This window comes from Magallana gigas, chromosome 6, assembly GCF_963853765.1.
Source record: "Magallana gigas chromosome 6, xbMagGiga1.1, whole genome shotgun sequence".
In the NCBI taxonomy this organism is placed as follows: Eukaryota; Metazoa; Mollusca; class Bivalvia; order Ostreida; family Ostreidae; genus Magallana; species Magallana gigas.
In genome coordinates this window covers 9,696,743-9,714,707 of record NC_088858.1, presented here as the reverse complement: position 1 = coordinate 9,714,707, position 17,965 = coordinate 9,696,743, and the positions used below count along the sequence as shown (strand labels likewise).

The following is a 17,965-nucleotide window of genomic DNA, read 5'->3' as shown; positions in this document are numbered from 1 at the left end:
CATTTGTATATGTATACTTGTTAGTTATTCATTTGTTGCTACACTGGTATATTGTATGATACAAATATTAGTCATGCATTTCTTTGCAAACTCTTATCTATGTATTCCACATGTATGTAATATTCAAAATACTAGTACTTACAAGTATGCTTTTAAAATAATAAGATATAAAATGCGGGCATTCGAAATAAATGTATTTATAATATATTTACAATTAGAGTAGTTACATAAATTTAAAGCTACTGTTTTAAATATATAACGAACGTTTGAAATCAAATGATGATTGAAAATGTCAAGACGTATGCAACATTGAAAAATTTGTATGTTTTATATTTATATACCATAGTCTTTGATGGCACAGTAGATTTATACCTCATGGCAGTGAAAGGTTTGCTTGTCATGACAGCAAAAATAATGCTATTTTCAAAGCAGAAAAGGCTCATAAAATATTTCTATATAGAAAAAGAAAACAACATTGCAGCATGTATCTTACAGATATCCTCTGTAGGTATCCAAGTGAGATATGTCTTCATGTAGTTTTTGCCTAATATCAAAGTATGATAAATGTGTAATTATACCTGATAATAACTTAAAAATTTCAATAGTTTATTCATGGTAGTCTAGCTACTAAAAAAAAGTTGTAAACCACTCCCAAGTGCCCAGTAAAGTACATCTTTTAACAGGTCAGTCTCAGTCACGACAACAATGACCGACTTTTGGGCTACAAAGAAAAGTATACCCCATAATTTCCTAAAATAGATAAACGATTTGTCTATCGTGCCTATATATCACTACAAAATAAGACCCGGCGTTAATAAAACAGCTCGTTAATGTCGTTAGGAGTGCATGTAATCCAGCCCAGCCCATAAGTCCAGATATATCATTCTCTCCACATCTGTACAAGAAACTGGAAATAAATGCTATCCATGACAGGGTATTGAAAGAGAAGACGCCAAACAGTTTGTTTATTGCTAGGGATCAAAGAGGAAGAAACATTTCATTGCTGTTTTATGTAACGAATCAAAATGGTATGGGCTGCATTCATGATTAATAAAACTCTTATAATTCACGATAGAACATACCAGTTTTCCTTCTCTTTTAGTTTTATTTATGATATTTTGAGCCGTACTTCTATTCAGATTGAAAATAAAATATATGGGTGAACATGTACCGTACGTATACCTCTGATTCAACAGAATGTATCACCCTCAAAAGCTTTTGAAAACGTAACGTTCGCAATATATTTAAGATAATCCATCTACTTTGAATTCTGTTTTTGAGAATTCCTGTAAGTGGAAAATTAAATTATATTCATAGATGTATATTTCTGTCTCATGATAACGCACGAGAGAGAGAGAGAGAGAGAGAGAGAGAGAGAGAGAGAGAGAGAGAGAGAGAGAGAGAGAGAGAGAGAGTTCTATATACTAGTATACTATACTGAGTATGTTGTATAATTCAGAAATGAATAGAAATGTGATCTTTTCTACATGTAATAGTCATAAAACCTCACACGATTCTATGCCTGTACTTAGTCTAACAAGTACCACAATTATTTTTATTCCTAATTAACAATCCTCAATTGTTAATGAGTCCATGAATTATTAAGTAATGCTCCTTAATGACAATTGAAAAATTGTAAATTATGAAAAGACACTAGTATGCTCTCAATGACGTATGCATATGCTGGAAATAAAGATATTTGTGCAAGCATTGTAAAATAATCGTGCCCCCTCACTTCTTCGACAAATGAACATCGTTGAATTGTATAGTATGTAATCTTTTTATCATTCATTAATTGTATCCGCCTCTTGACAATACATATGGCTGCAATAAGGTTTTAGTGATAGTATTCATGTGTGTAAAGAGTTCAAATATTTTTGGCCATTTGAACGTATTTGTCGAGAATCGACGTATCAGAAACTATACACTTGACATACTGTATTTTAAATTATTTCCGCAAAAACATCGCCTGATTATCAGTCTTACAATCCATCTGTATTACAGAAAGAATTTTCGCAAACCACAAAATTAAAAGTGTAAAATATATCAAATCTCGAGCTCTGTAATTCCTAAATCTTTATATATTCAGAAAATCGAAAGATCTTAAATTGATCCAGTTAATCGCTTTTTCATGATATTGAATAGATCTGAAGTATTTTATCGTTGGCAATTTTTTTTTAAAAATATGAACCCGAAAAGACATTGGTTTAAAAAGAACAAGAATTATGAAATCATTTAGCACTTATTTACACAGGAAAAAACCATGACAGAATTAAGAACGTCGAGCTTCAATTGGCTTACACACTAGTGTCAAACTGTCGACACAGACCCGGCGTCTCATGTACTGGCATGCATCCCCCTTAATCAATCCAAAGTTACGTTAAATATGTACGTGACGGTAGTCATAATGGTGCTTATGTCATATGCATAGGACCAATCGTTCTATCCAGCTGCTCTCCAACATCTCGTCGCGAGTTTTTTGCTCTCCACGATGAATTGCACAATGAATCTTTCAGAGTTCCAAATGCAATTAGTTTTTTTGATTCGTGTGATCTAAAGATAACCGTTATAATAAAATCAGTTCTCAGGTTGCTGACTTGTTTTTTGAATTATAGAGTGCATTGTCCCGAAGTTCTTGATGCAAGAAACAATCGTACCTCAAGTAACTTCTGCAACCCTTTTTTATCCATTAACTCAGCTTGATTGGTAACCTGCAGATTTTTTATACCTTAAGTAATGAAAATAATTGACATTTGGTAACGATGCGCATACTCATCATTCCAATTCTATGTAGATCCGCAGAGAGCTGTATTTACATTCAATACATATGTATTATTTCTAGCGAACTTAGGAAAACACAGGAAATTGCAAGATCCGCTCCAAGGTCACGACCACGGAAAATCCCTCGTGTTTACTTCCCAACCCCATTACACCGTTATCGCAATTTATGAAAAAAACGTTCGCTATCAGAATCACGCTCGGTTTCCGACCCCCAAGACATATAAAAGTGAAGAGTCTCTTGGAAATTGAGAAAAATTCTTACAACATTTTGAAAGAAGCATGGCCCCGTCTAAAGTTTGGAGCTTTATGTTCGCCAGTGTTCTTCTGATGTTGGTAGCCGCATGCTATTCAGAAGATACTGAGGAGGCGATACAGGAACCGATGCCAGGTGAGTGGATGGTCATCAGTCCCAGAGTTCTGGTTTTGTCACTTATGACAATATGACAACATTTGCCAAAATTCCCGCTTCTCAATGCGAAATTCCTGATAATAATTTTGAAGAATATTCTCGTAACAAATGTTTCACAAATTAATTTTAGTTGTGACGGATATTTTGCTAATTAGAATTGTAAGATAAATGTGCGCAAAAGATTAGATATGCGGGTTTTTTTTTCTTTTTTTAATGAAAACCTATTTTTGTTACATCAAAAAGGTCTTGAATAGAATATCTTAATGAAATTCTAACACAAAGGATAAACTTTCAAAAAAGATATAATTGCAAGAATTATAGGAATTATCAGGTATAAAAATTGAAATATAATAGATTTTGTGAACAACAATTCTTTAAATTCTGAAGACAATCATGTACATTAAAATTGATATGAAAAAAAGCTGTTTCGTTCATGATTCTTAAGACAATCATGTACACATCTGAAATAAATTTTGTAGAAATTCGCCGCATTGGAGAGAACAGGGTCCGAGTTCTGTTGTCGGCCAGGGATGATTCGTTGTACCACACCAACACAAACCGACAGCGACGGCCGTGCGGGTTCTGGCGGAGACTTCGTGGAAAGTGTTAGAACTGGAAGGTGTTGATGTACTTGACGCCAGAAGTGGAGCAGTTTCGAGACTTACAGTCATAACATCTTATTCATAATGTCCCAACCTACACCAGGTGTCGTTTCATCTTTCATGTACAGAAACAATCCTTGTGATCTGTTTTCGTTCGGTTATTAAGAGACAAAAAAACTGTGAAGACACCCAAGATAAATGATGCAAAGAACACCTGTGATTCGGATTTTTAAAAAATGCAGAGAATTTTTTTAGCGGTGAAAATACTCGATTTGTTTATCATTGTATACGTCTGGGAATTTTGCATTATGTACACACTCAACCTTTGCCACGACTCCGGGCTCTTGTCTTGTTCTATCGTAAAAGGTTCTTGCACCAATGCTGGCACAGGATCAGGATGCTACTGATTTCGTTCATTTGCAGAGGAATTTTCTGCATCAAAGAGAAAAACTTACCTGGCAGTTTCATTGACCCTGATTTTAGAATTAACATTATTATATTCTCATCATCATACATAAAACTATCATAAAAGTATAAACATTGTGTCAATTTTCAATTTCTGTTTGTCGAAGATTATAACAAATTAGCTTGCGTATTATTATCATGTATATGTGTTATGGGTATTCTGTCATTTCGTATTTTAATGAAATAGATATTTCTAATGTCAAAAATAAATACTTGAAATTGCTTTGTTTTGAAACGCTTGTATCTAAAATCGTGCGGTGTTTGAGAAGGTACTAAGAGTTCTGTTTTAATCAATATATAATTCTCTTGTCACCCCGCTCCCCCCACCTCCCCCCCCCCCCCCAAAAAAAAATAAAATAAAATAAAATTGATGATTGAAATGAAAATGAAATAAAATTCAATATTAATATGAAGTAATTCTTTTCCGATGAGTTGAAACATATCTAAGGGCACATACCGTAGAAAGATCAACTTCGGTAGCGTAAAAATATATCGAAATACTTGTTTTGGTGAAGTAATTATTAGGAAAATTGGCATTACATGTACTCTGGTATTTAAAGCAGACTTGGGACATTATAATTCAATATTTGTTTGTTATACTTTTGGTTATTTGAGTGTTGTTTCTGCAGATGTAAAAATTACAACTCAAAATATGTTTTAATTATGATAGGTTTAATTATAGCAAGAAAAAAGCTTGAAAACAAGGAAACACTTAACTTTGTTAAGTTCATGCTAACAATGAGGAAGTGGAATGATATATTTCAAAGAAAACCGCATGGTTTCGCAAAAACAGCTTCATGATATTTTGGAGCAGATTTTGTAGAACATGTACTGTGACGCCCGTGAAGATATCCAGTTATCTAGCGTGGAGAGCTGGAGATCTTCTGAGAGGAAACTCGCCTGTATCAAATAACTGCCTGGAACTTCTCTGAAAATGGTTGGGTTTGGCCCCATTGACGAATTATGCACCGTGCATGCATCTTGATATAGTCCACGTCTTTTTTAAGAGATGAACGGACGGACAAGTTGGTGACTTATAAATAAATGCAATTTAAGACACCATTCGTAACATCACTGAGATGATATTGCTCGAGAACGTATCATTTTGCCACATACATTTCGCATTAACAAGGAAATAAAAAACAAGTTACAATACTTCACTATGTCGTTAGACAACGCCCTACATTATAAATGAATTTTATCAATTTTTGCGCAGTTTTCCACAATAATGTTCATGAAAAACTATAAGACAAGGAATATAAAATTACATGATTCGAAGAAAACTCTGCCAAGAAAAATCAAATTGATATCGTTTCTTACAGATGTTTTAGCTTTTACCTCCAAAAAGTATATGGATATTTTAACCTAAAAAACATCATTTTTATTTCTTAAGAAATAGTATAACGAAAGAAAAGGGGACTTATTTTAATCGGACGGCTTATAGTCTTTCTTTGTTGTTAGATCACGAACTATCCAGCTCATCTATTGCATAAACTACATGTATGCCTAAATAATTATTCAGGGATTAGCATGCTGATTGCGCAATATAACTAATTTTTTTTATTTGAATTGAAATCTGCTCAAGATAGTTTTGCTAAAAAAGCCTTGTTCTATCAAAATGTTGAGAATTGTGTTGTGCACATGGAAGTTCAAACCAAAGAACAATGACGAGGGACTCTGTAAACAAGTACGTTAACACTGTCAGTACATATTAACTTCTTAATAAGCATTCAAAATAATAATGGATTAGAATGAAATTCTCTCGATGTTCAAGTGAAAATTTTCGTAGGAAATCCATGCTAAGACTTTTATCATGCAAAATTTATGAGGCAAACAATTACTTGTGTGTGTTTATGCGTGATAAACACTAGAGGTCAATTCTACAGGCCAACTCCCAAAATATCACATTTCCTATTTCTACATTTGGAAATAGCAAAATCAGGACATTTGAATTTTTGTTTTTCTAGGGAAAGTTGTTTAGAGAATAAATAAAATTTGAGCATTGCTAAACTTCGCTAACACAGGTGCTTTCACTCAAAACAGAAATAGAAGCATACATCAATTTTGATATTTTTGTTTATTTTAATAGCATATTTCTGATAACCAGAATATTCTGTGTTTAACAAGACCTGTCAAACTGTTGATTTCAAGGTAGTAAAACGGGAATAAAACTTAGAGAAAATCCATAAAATAGATCTCAATTAAGACTTAGAAAATCTTTGCCTGTCGTTTTGGAATCCAGCCTGATAAATCAGGGATGGAGATCGATATGAAACGCAAGCGATTGTAAATTAAAGTTTCCGGATGCATCAACATGAATATCGATAATTAAGAATGATGAAAATAAATCCACCATTTTATTTCTTACTTGGCTGTTTAATTTCTGTTTTACATTGGTAAGAAATTATCAAATTAGTTTAGAGACAGTTGATTACGTGTAGTTGGGTCATATAATTTCGAGCACCTGTGAAGGATACACTATGTATAGTCGTGGTGTAATATTTGCCGTGAATGAGAACCTTTAGTTTGCTTGTTCGTCTTATTACTACCTCTCACACAGCGAACTCTTTGTCTACTGACCATGTACTTTACAAATAGAAAGAATCACAGCTAGCAACAAAAATTTCAATATACATGTACGATAAATAAAAAAACAACCCATATACTTTTAAATTATTAGAAAATGCGTCTGTTTCATACAAAATTTATGTTCGAACACAAGGTTTATCATGTAAACACATTTCCTAAACTCAATGGAACGTTGTTGATAATTCTTAGATAACCATTTCATCGACCCTTTATGCAATTTTTTCATTCCTTGACAGTTACAGATTGATAAAAACAAATTTCAAAATGCCAGAATGTATAGATACCGGTATTACAGATATTCACATGTATTCTTCTGACCATTCTCCTTCTTCAGGTTTTTTTTTTACATCTTTACATATTTACGATCAGTAAATTATCTCTGTTTATTGGATATCTTGCTGACCATCGCCACCTCATAACTGAAGGCAATGCAAATCTTATCAAATATCCCGACCTCCGATAGCGATGTTGACCATCTCCATACCCATTATCTCCACTCTTGTTTGATTTTTCAGTAACCTGTAACCTTATGTTGTGATTTGATAACAAGATGTGATTGTGTTGTACTTTATTAATTAAGACACCTGATAAATCAGAAGAAATGCCAACTCTTAAAAGAAGCTTTTTCTTGCTTGTGTTTTTGTTGGCTTTATGCTTTAGCCTTGGATCGGAGAAGCCTCGGGCTCTACCCAATGGTAATGTAAATTCCTTTCGTTCACTCCTTTTTTCTTTGCTGTTGATGCGTAACATAACATATCCTTTATGATTGATGCATTTCAAAACAGTTGAAACTCCTATAGGTTGCATTACATGTACTTTATCATCATATTTTGGTTTGAGTAATTGATTTATGACAGACGAGAACGAGCCTACTATTTATAGCTACACGTGCATCACAATGTTCGTAAATCAATCTATAGGTACCTCCTTGACACGTGCACGAAGGGAGCTACCCCATGGAGGACTGAGAATGATGGCCTACGCCAGACAACCGGGCCTGTATGGAACCAGCATCAGACACGTTCGCAGACGACACTGTCCTAAATGGATAAGAAGACTTTTTGGAAGAAATCGATGTTGACCAGATAATGAACTGATGCGTAGAAATCTTATTTTTTGTTACTTTATATATCTCACAATTAACTGCTTAATTGCATTCTGTACATGTTTAAACAGATATTGGAATACGTGTATTGGATAACTTCTATGACAGTATATATGCTATGACAAATCAGGTTTATCTGAACATGTCCGTATTTTTCACATTATGGACTTTCAAAAGGCATGCTGTCAAATAAAATTGCGCAACATTCTTAGAGTTCTAGCTTATTTTGTTGTTCGGGAAAAGCAAAGAATTGCAATGGAAGTGGATTTACACTGGATCTTAAAAATGCGGCTAATCTTGATCACACAAAATCATCGATTCCATCAATCCAAGAGTGAGAAAAGCCTTTGCTGTCCATGATAAGCTCTCGAAAGTCTGATGTTTCGCGCTCAGTTCAATGAACAAGTTGTAATTGAAGTTCTATGCAAACATAATACTTTTCATCATCTAATCGTATAAAAAGAACAAATTTTCAGTGAGTTCCAGTCCCATTTTCTTTTTACAAATGCGTACCGGCGGCACTTATTTAAATTTACGATTGATACGATTCACTGATATACATTTGTTTTCTTAAGGCGAAAACATAATAATATTGCAGCTTGGTGAGTAAACTTTCAGATAATATATGTTCATCTAAAATACACTTTGGAAAAATATTTTTAGTTCAATGCAAGAGTCAACTGTCATTGTCAGTACTCATAATTATGTTTGTCAAATTTATCAAACGTAATTCTAACGGTAAATATTATTGAAATTTTATATTGTTATGAACCCAAAATAATTTGTCAAACTTTTTATTGTTAATAGTATAAATATTTTATTCAAACCATTTATAATATAATTTTTCTAGATACGAAGGTTATGGTGCTCATACATGGTCACCAAGAGCCAATATAGAACACACTTCTGAACGTTATGACGTCATCTATAGTAACACGGACGTGGATATTTATTTGCCTTTTCTTTGTCGCTTCCATAACGAAGGGTAAATCAGCTTATATTTTAATTCAAATAAAGTGGCTACAATTTTCTAATCACAAACTTCGAAGAATGTTTTTAGCAATAAGTTTTTGTTTGTTTCATTGCTTAATTATATTGTTGTTGTTTTTTTTTTTTTTGCTTTAGATTGCTTTGGATATATCCTCGGAAACGACTTCTTGTTTGGCACCTTTTCATTAGATAAAAATGAGAACCAGTCAATACTGTTTATAAACCCTAACGTGGATAAAATTGCAGCCATAGATATTTCACTTAGTTATCAGGGACTAAGATATGAGAAACAAGTGATCTTGCAAAATGAATCGTTGAGTCTGAACGATATAATGCCAATGACTTCTTATCGAATTATATCTAACCACAGCATCGCCTTGCAAGGAGTATATGGAAAATTTCATTCCAAATATGACATCCTTCCTATTGCGTCACTTGGTTCAAATTACAGTTTAATTTACGGAATGAGTTTTGAATTTTCCGCTGCTGTCTGCAGCATAACGGCCAATAGAAATCACACTTTTATTTCAATAAAAAATCCCGAGAACAGGTTGATAACATATCTGAATTCGCCAAACCGAACATTTAACTCAACTTTTCTGTTAAATAAACTAGAGAATATTCAAATATACAGTCAAAACTTATACAACGTGTCTTTCATGTCTACTGAATTGCTTTCCGTCGTCTGTGGATCAAAAAACAGTGTTAACAACATCCGTGTGCACCTACCGCCATTAGACCGATGTGTGACGTCATACGAGGTTCCATGTTTCGATAAGACTACAGTGCCATCTGGAGAGACACATATTCGGATCATTAGATTGTATCCACTGCTAAATGACACCATAAATGTATTTATTGATGGCGTCCGTGACAATAAAATCAACCAAGAAAAGTCCAATGATTACCACTTTAATGTGACGGCAGATCAACCATTTTGCGTTCGCTCCCATATTCGAAAATGGAGGAATGGAAATGCTAGTTTTGTTGATGACAATTATTACATCATATCTGGTCATGAAATAGCATCTAAAGACTGTGAAAACATATCGCAGGTATGTTTACCTTCTAATTCTCATGAAGCTATAGTTTCGTTAGCCGCCAAACATTATAAAATAATTTATGTAATTAATGTATTTTCTATTTTAGGACATCAATTTAGTTTTGGGTGAGTACCGGAAACATAATAATTAATACATCATCAATGCTCATGTTAAAAAATACCGAAACAAATTTAAAAAACTAAAAAAATTATACATGCTTTTAAAATACATAAAATTTCATTTTCACAAAGAAATCAACAAAACAGCAGAACTTTGCATGTGTCCGTGCCAAGCTGCACCAAAGTGGTACAATTTTACACAGAAAGATGTGTCGTTGTGGCTACAAGAGTTTAAAGACAGCATTCGTAAGGAATTGGTTCTCAGTAAGAGAGATTTGACGTCATACAGAAGACGACGAATCAGCGTTCCCGATCATCGGTCCTCAGTGACGAGACTAGGGATAGTGGGGGCCATCATAATCTGTACGTTAATAGGTGCTATCATCTCGTGTGACTGTCCGAGATTTTGGAGACATGCGTTGCGATTGAAGAGGTGGTATTATTTAAAGCATGTAAAACTCTATCCCTAGATTTATAGATTAATTAATATTGTCATGTTTCAAAATGCTTGACTAATATTAGCCCCGAGTATCAACTGTTGTATGAAATAGCTAATTTTTATGTCATAAAAGTTGTTTGATAATATTTTAACAGCTCCACAAAAAGCGAATGTTAAGAAAAAATGTCTGTTCCTTGATTTTGAACCTTTGGTAAAAATAAGGAACTGGTTACTCTAAATAATTTGTGAAGGACAAAAATCTTAGTAGTCAAGTCTACAAAAAGAACCGTTATTAGTTGTTATAAAACAGAAAACATGTGAAAACATAAGACAACTGCATGAATTCCATCTACGTCCTGTAACAGGTCCTGAAATATTCGCAAATGCTACTTTTTACATAGTAATCTACATCAAATTTGTTATACTACATCGCTTACTATTTTACAACAGCCATTGTTTGAGTTTTCGTGGGCTGGCTGAAAACGCACTAGAAACGCGGTACAAACGCAAATAAACGCAGAGGAAACGTCAAGAAAACGCGATGATCGCAGCAACAGCTCTTTGGGGTCGCTGTGTGAACGCAGCCAAATGAAAAATCAAAGTACTGATAGACGGAGGCATCATTTCGGGGGAAATTAAACTAATGACAATATATGAATTTTTTTTAATTAAAGAAAAAACAGCGCGCTTACCGCTTATCATGTTAGAATGTTCGCGAAGCGGTTTAGTATTATGGTAATTTAAGGTCGCGAGGATATTTTCCAGGTTGACATCAGAGTTAGGTAGATAATATTAAAATAATTAGTGTTGTTCTCTTATTTTAACCTTATAAGCTTGTTATATTACTACATAAAGGTGTTTATTCTTTACACAAAAAAGGAAGTTGGAAATTATTTTGCATCACAAAACAACATGGGAAACTGTACATGTTATTAAAGGCATACAACTCGAACTTGAAAAATTGATACAATGCAAACTATTTACATGTATGTACACGTTTCTTTCCTTGTGTATATATAGTTTAAGTCGATATAATAATTATTTTCCGTGTATAGTGATTTGCAAACCCCAGGTAGAAAACGGCATGTAATTATATGTACATTCATTTGTAATATATTGAAATATACAAATATTATATATTCATAAAATTAGTATGTATATATATATATATATATATATATATATATATATATATATATATATATATATATATATATATATATATATATATATATATATATATATATATATATATATATATCCAAAGTCTCTTTTTCAATGAATATATATATATATATATATATATATATATATATATATATATATATATATATATATATATATATATATATATATATATATATATATATATAAACACAATAAAATCCACAGTGGTTGGCGAGTTATAGATAAAAATTAAATAAGAAAACACGAAAAACGTTCAATATTGCTTAAGCGCTTTCATTTTAAAATCTTCAGAAGCTATATAATATATAGCTTCTGAAGATTTTAAAATGAAAGCGCTTAAGCTATATTGAATTTTTCGTGTTTTTTTATTTAATATATATATATATATATATATATATATATATATATATATATATATATATATATATATATATATATATATAGTACATTGTGATTCAATCCAGCATGCAGTTTCAGTCCGAGTCCACGTGTTACCCCCGTCAATCAAATCAACGCGCGAGGTGCACCCTGTTCCTTCCAGGATAAGGGGGAAAAGTTTTGTTCTAATAGTTTTCATTTCAAGTAAGGAGAAAAGAAGTATGTCTAACAATAAAGTATTCTACACTGTGATGTTTTGATTTCAAGTAAAGAGAAAGGAAGCATGCCTAACAATGTAGTATTCTAATCTGTTTGTGATGTTTGATTTCAAGTAAAGAGAAAGGAAGCATGCCTAACAATGAAGTATAGGTATTCTACACTGTTTGTGATGTTTGATTTCAAGTAAAGAGAAAGGAAGCATGCCTAACAATGTAGTGCATGTATTCTTTACTGTTTGTGATGTTTGATTCAAAGATTGATATACTGTGTTTGTGAAGTTTGATTCGTATACTTCTTTTTTCTCAACAGAAATCTCTCTCTCTCTCTCTCTCTCTCTCTCTCTCATAATGATAACGGAGCTGTCGTGGCGCTGTTGGAGACCTTACGACGCTGTCACGGCGACATTACTCCGCTTCTACGGCGTGTTTATCAGAACGCAGAGCCACGGTGCGTACTTTGTGCATGCCTGAAGTGCGCGCCGTCGTATGGCGTTCTAAAATGTTCTTGGCGATCCCACTGCGACAAATGAAGATGCCGTAGCGTAGTTACGGCGCTGTAGGAGACTCTACTGCGTTTACCTTCGAGTTTTACATTATTTAAGGACGCAGCGGAATAGCCACGATGACGCAGATCCGGTGTGACAGGGGTTTTAACAAGCCGGGTGTAAAAAAAATGTGACGTCACAATGCAATACTTGTTTACAAGTGCACCTATAGATCTTTGCGCAAAAAAGTAACGTTAAATGAAGTAAATGAATTAATAATTTGTCAAAATCTCAGTTAAACATTTGAATCAAATATGTTATATGATTTATTTATCTTTAGTGATCTTAGACCAGATTTTCAAGTTTCAAAGCACTGGTAAAACAATATAATTTTAAAATTTAAATAACATAGGAAATAAACTAATCATTTTAAAATTTATATAACCTAGGAAATAAACTCGTTATCAAGGTCTAATCAATGGTGTACGAGGATTTACCCCGGATTGTATTCCATACAATTTGAGCCCTGTTGCACTAAGTATAACTACATGAATGTTGAATCAAAGTTCGCCTCTCCGATTTTTTTCCGACCGGGAGCTACAGACCTACAATTAGTCCTCGATGTACTATAAAGAGATCGAATCAAAATCAAATCAAATATTAAAATAAAGTGTAAACCAATATTAAATTCGCGTTGAATTTTTTTCGCCGCTTTTTAACTGCAATAATCTATTTCACACCGAGTTTTTATTTGCATCAAACATTATCCAGTGCATAACACAAAATTTACATTAGAAGTCTTGGTCAGGACTAGTTCAAACAAGAAATATCCACGACAATGAAGTTCTTGCAATCCTTGCTAAAATTTCTCACACGTTACAGTTGAAAAGCTTTATACGACACTGCGCGTGAAAGTGACTGATAAATATATCATCCAAAAGAATGCGACATATACAATTTAATTGTTGGTGAAAATTCTTTGAGCTTTCTCTTTCGGTCTTCCTCTGTTTGAAATTTCGTGTTCAAATAATCACCAATGATTTGAAGAATATAAGAGTAAAACGCATGAGCATAGCAATCAAAATTTGCCTCAGCCTTTGCAACAACGGCCAAAGTGTCAATAATTGCCGCCACAAACTTAGAAGAATCGTTGCCTGTGCCAGTTTGGAGACGACTAACCAACGAAACGATTGCTTCCGCGCGGGTTTTCCGCGAAGAATCGCCTTCTTGGTGTCTCAAGTCCTCAATTTGATCGTTCGGAATTTGATCAACGAGTTTCCCATCGTCCGTTTCGTGAAAAAAATAAACATCTAAAGCTTTTACTGGATCTGATATGATGGCTTGTATTGCAGAGATGATCTGGCGAGAATCTTCCGCTAATAAATAAGCAATTAAATTACTGTTTATGAAATAATGTCGCAGAAAGCGCCGTTTTAAACAGGTAACCATGAAATTAAGAACCTTCTCCAATGCAATAAAGATTCCGGAATGTGATGCAAACATTTCTAACTCGGTTGTTTCCAAGGTATAGTAAAATGCAGTCTTCCAATGATAGCTAGTCAATCGTTCTGAAAACTCTTTCAGGTATCCTTTCTGTAACGACTTTAAAAGTAAGAAACATAGTCTTTGTCCATCTGAAAACGTGGAAGAGAGAATCATCTCTGCGTTGTTAAATCCAATGCAAAAATCTTTCCTGACATTGCAGGTTTTGCTATGACGTAATATTCGCTTTCATAGATTCGGTCAATCGCTTCGCGACTTGGCCAAAATGATTTTGATTCCATTAACCTGCTTCTCCATTCGACTAAACATGGTAGTGCTCCCTTTATCGGAAAGGCTGGAATAAGATCACGACCACTTTTATAATCAAAGAGAATTGTCACAAGTTTTTTGGTTTTCCGGGGGAACTATTTCCCTCTGTTTCAGGATCCTCGGTGATTTGGTCGTTATTGCAGGATTCCTTATCACGGGATCCTTTACTGCGTCCATCATAGAGCCATGTCAATGTCTCCTCCGTTCCGGCCTCAATGAGAGCGCCGAAGGTTTGAAAAGTTAAAGAATTCTGAATATTTTCAGGTCGCAATTCTTCTAACAAAAAGAAGATATTACTCATAACTGAAATCATATCCTTTGAGATGTCACTTTCAGCAAACAGACTCTTTAACTGCTTTGTTATAGCTTTTATATCTGCTTCCACCTGAATGTACCTTTGGTCTTTGTCCAAGTATTCAAAACCAGAAAATCGAGCTTGGTTATGTCCAGGTTTTACCTCTTTGTTGACCTCGATGTGAATATAATCTTTAGATCGTCTTAAAAATGGCATAGTGAAGACATCATCGTAGATGCCTCTCAAAATCTTGAAGACACTGTCATCGAAGTTTTTTAAGAGACTAGCGTTCAAATATTTCCCATCCACCACCGACAGGTTCGACAACTGTGTATTATGCACATTTATGTGGACAAAGCAAGGCACATCTTTGCTGTACTCTAAAGTCTCTATAGGGATAGCGACATCAGATATTATCAGGTAATCATAGTCCCCTTGGTCCCTTCTTGACCGGAGTCTCGTCCGCTCTGTAGTACTACCCACCACCATGCATCGCTCGTTCCCAAAGTGGGACGCGAAACTGGAGATGAACGTACAATAGTTGTGTTGTCGCCAGTCGTTCTTCACCACACGACTTTGTTCCCGAAGGACCTCTATGTAGTGATTGGCTTTGTCATGATCAACGATGAATGGCATGACTGCCGTCAATGTACCTGAGAAAACAAAATTTTAAGGCATTTTACATCAGATATAAGAAACTGTAAATTTAATGCGATACTTTAGCAGTAAAAGCGTCGTGTATACTAATTAATTAATCAGCTCTCTTTTGATATTTCTGTTGAGTAACAAATATTATGTTTAAACACGCGGGACTATATTATAAATAGTATATAAATTCTTTTCCTACTATTCGTGAATAACATGCTTGTACTTGTATATTGAATAGTTTATGTATCTAGGTTATATGTAGGACTAATGATTTAAGAAGATGATGGGTCATGAATGACTTGTTCACTTCGATTAAAGCATGGCTTTAGAAAAAATTAAGATCTCCCAATTCCAAGGAACAACAACCTTATTCTACACATATTCGTTAATCAATAGGTAAGAGAAACCCGATCCCTTTTCTATACTGTCTTTTCTAAAATTTGGCTGGCTAGAAGACATCAATAACAACTTGAATATTCAAGCAAGCTGAAAGACGGAAGTGAAAAAGTTTACTTGGATTACAAAGAAGATATCAGTGTAAACTCTTAAAAAATTGCATTAAATTGATCATAATAGATAAATAATTACCTGCACCAAAAGAAATACACTAAAATAATATCCCAAATGTGTTTTTTCATGAAGAGAAACGTCGATCGATAAGAAATGAGTCAATCAGAGATGCAAAGTGAAAGTAAACAGAGGACATTAAAAATGACGCATATTTACGAAACCGAGAAGGCTCATTCGAGATTCAAAATACGAGATTCGACATACGAGATTCAAGATTCGAAATTCGAGATTCAATATCTAAATTAACCAATCAAACCATGGATCTGAAACCTGTATCCTAGCAACATCAAACTGTTCTAAATAAAAATCATTCGTACATGCTCTTTCCTACATGTACAAATAAATGTTTTAATAGCTCTTATATAGTGGTTTTAAAATGGTTAAATTAACATTGATGAATTAACCCTACACAGTATAAACAATTAAATTAGTGATAACACTGTGGGCTTTGCGAATCTAAGTGATTTTGTTTGCTCTGTATGTACTTTCCACCAAACCATTTTAACCCGTAGTGTATTCGCCCAACTGTGTAAAAATCGGCTCGCGAAGAGAGATCTGTTTAATCTGAATAATTAAAACTGGGTATGGTTTTAGCTATGAAACGAAATTCAATGAAATAATCGACATGTCAAAATATAGGTTATGATGCAGTTCAAAAAGTTTTAAACCATAGAAGATATAGTGATTTACAACCTCAGCGACAACATCAAGATAGGAATAGTGTATTGTATAGTAACAATGCCATTGTCGAGATTACAGAGAGAGAGAGAGAGAGAGAGAGAGAGAGAGAGAGAGAGAGAGAGAGTTTTGTAGTGTCAAATTCAATTATGATTTAGAATTTGAAATTGCTTTGATTTGATACAAGCATATGTAGACAATAATTAAGCCTCTTAAAGGAGAAAAAAGGGGAGGTAGCTAGGGTAGGGCAGACCAACTAGCAAGCTTTTATTTCAACGGTGTTAGCGCACGTGTGATTTTTGTGATGTCTTATACATCAGCTAGCGAAAATGATTTTAAAAAACCATGACATTTTCTTAAATTGTGTGCGGATGGGTTGTACTCAATGATCTGATTTCAGTATATAAATTTCAGGGGGGGGGGGGGGGCTTTAGTCCTCATTTAATTTGTCAGTTATTCTTCTGTCCCCACTTCGTTTTCTCTTCGTTTTTCAGGCTTTTTTTCGTTTTGGCTCGGCAAATTAATTTCGAATTTTTTGTGTAGCTCCATAACGATGCACTACAAATAAATTATGAGTAGTTTTACTTTTGATAAACAGGTAAATATTCGTACTTAAATCTAAATTTGACTTTTATGATCGGATTTAGTGTTCCAATAAATATAGGGTAGGAAAGAGAAGACGGGACTTTTTGGTGCATATCCTACTGTACCATTCATTCAACACAGCTATTAATATTAGCACTCATCGAGTTCAACTTGTGTTCCTTTTTTTATCCACTGGTTTGAAAGCTATCAATTTTTGAAAATATTTCGAATTTATGATCTGATTATATATAGCTTAGAGCTGCGCTGGTGCATCTATTTACCCAAATGGACTAAAATATACCCAAAATGAACCTAAAAAATATGACGAAATTAGTTTTAAACGACTCATTTTTCATTACTAATCGGGTATGTCCTTTAGAAAACCAGTTTTTCTCCAAACATGATTAGCAAATAAAACGATAGTAGCACGGATATGGATATTTGCCTATCCCTCATCGGTTCAATTACATATTAGAACACACTTCTGAAGGTTGTGACTTCATCTATAGTAGCACAAACATGGATATTTGCCTATCCCTCACCGGTTCCATAACCAACGGTAAAAT

The 17,965-nt window shown here is 33.9% G+C and overlaps 3 long non-coding RNA genes across 3 annotated transcripts; all 3 read left to right on the top strand.

Annotated features, from left to right (window-relative positions):
- The first annotated feature begins 2,985 nt into the window (after nt 1-2,985).
- On the top strand, nt 2,986-4,480 carry LOC136276275 (uncharacterized). Its single transcript, XR_010714749.1, has 2 exons — nt 2,986-3,169; nt 3,670-4,480. It is a non-coding gene; the product is annotated as an uncharacterized lncRNA (long non-coding RNA).
- A 2,760-nt stretch (nt 4,481-7,240) lies between these two features.
- LOC136276274 (uncharacterized) lies at nt 7,241-7,935 on the top strand. Its single transcript, XR_010714748.1, has 2 exons — nt 7,241-7,541; nt 7,767-7,935. It is a non-coding gene; the product is annotated as an uncharacterized lncRNA (long non-coding RNA).
- Nucleotides 7,936-9,111: 1,176 nt separating this feature from the next.
- Nucleotides 9,112-11,397, top strand: LOC109619796 (uncharacterized). Its single transcript, XR_010714747.1, has 3 exons — nt 9,112-9,996; nt 10,091-10,109; nt 10,236-11,397. It is a non-coding gene; the product is annotated as an uncharacterized lncRNA (long non-coding RNA).
- Nucleotides 11,398-17,965: the final 6,568 nt, after the last annotated feature.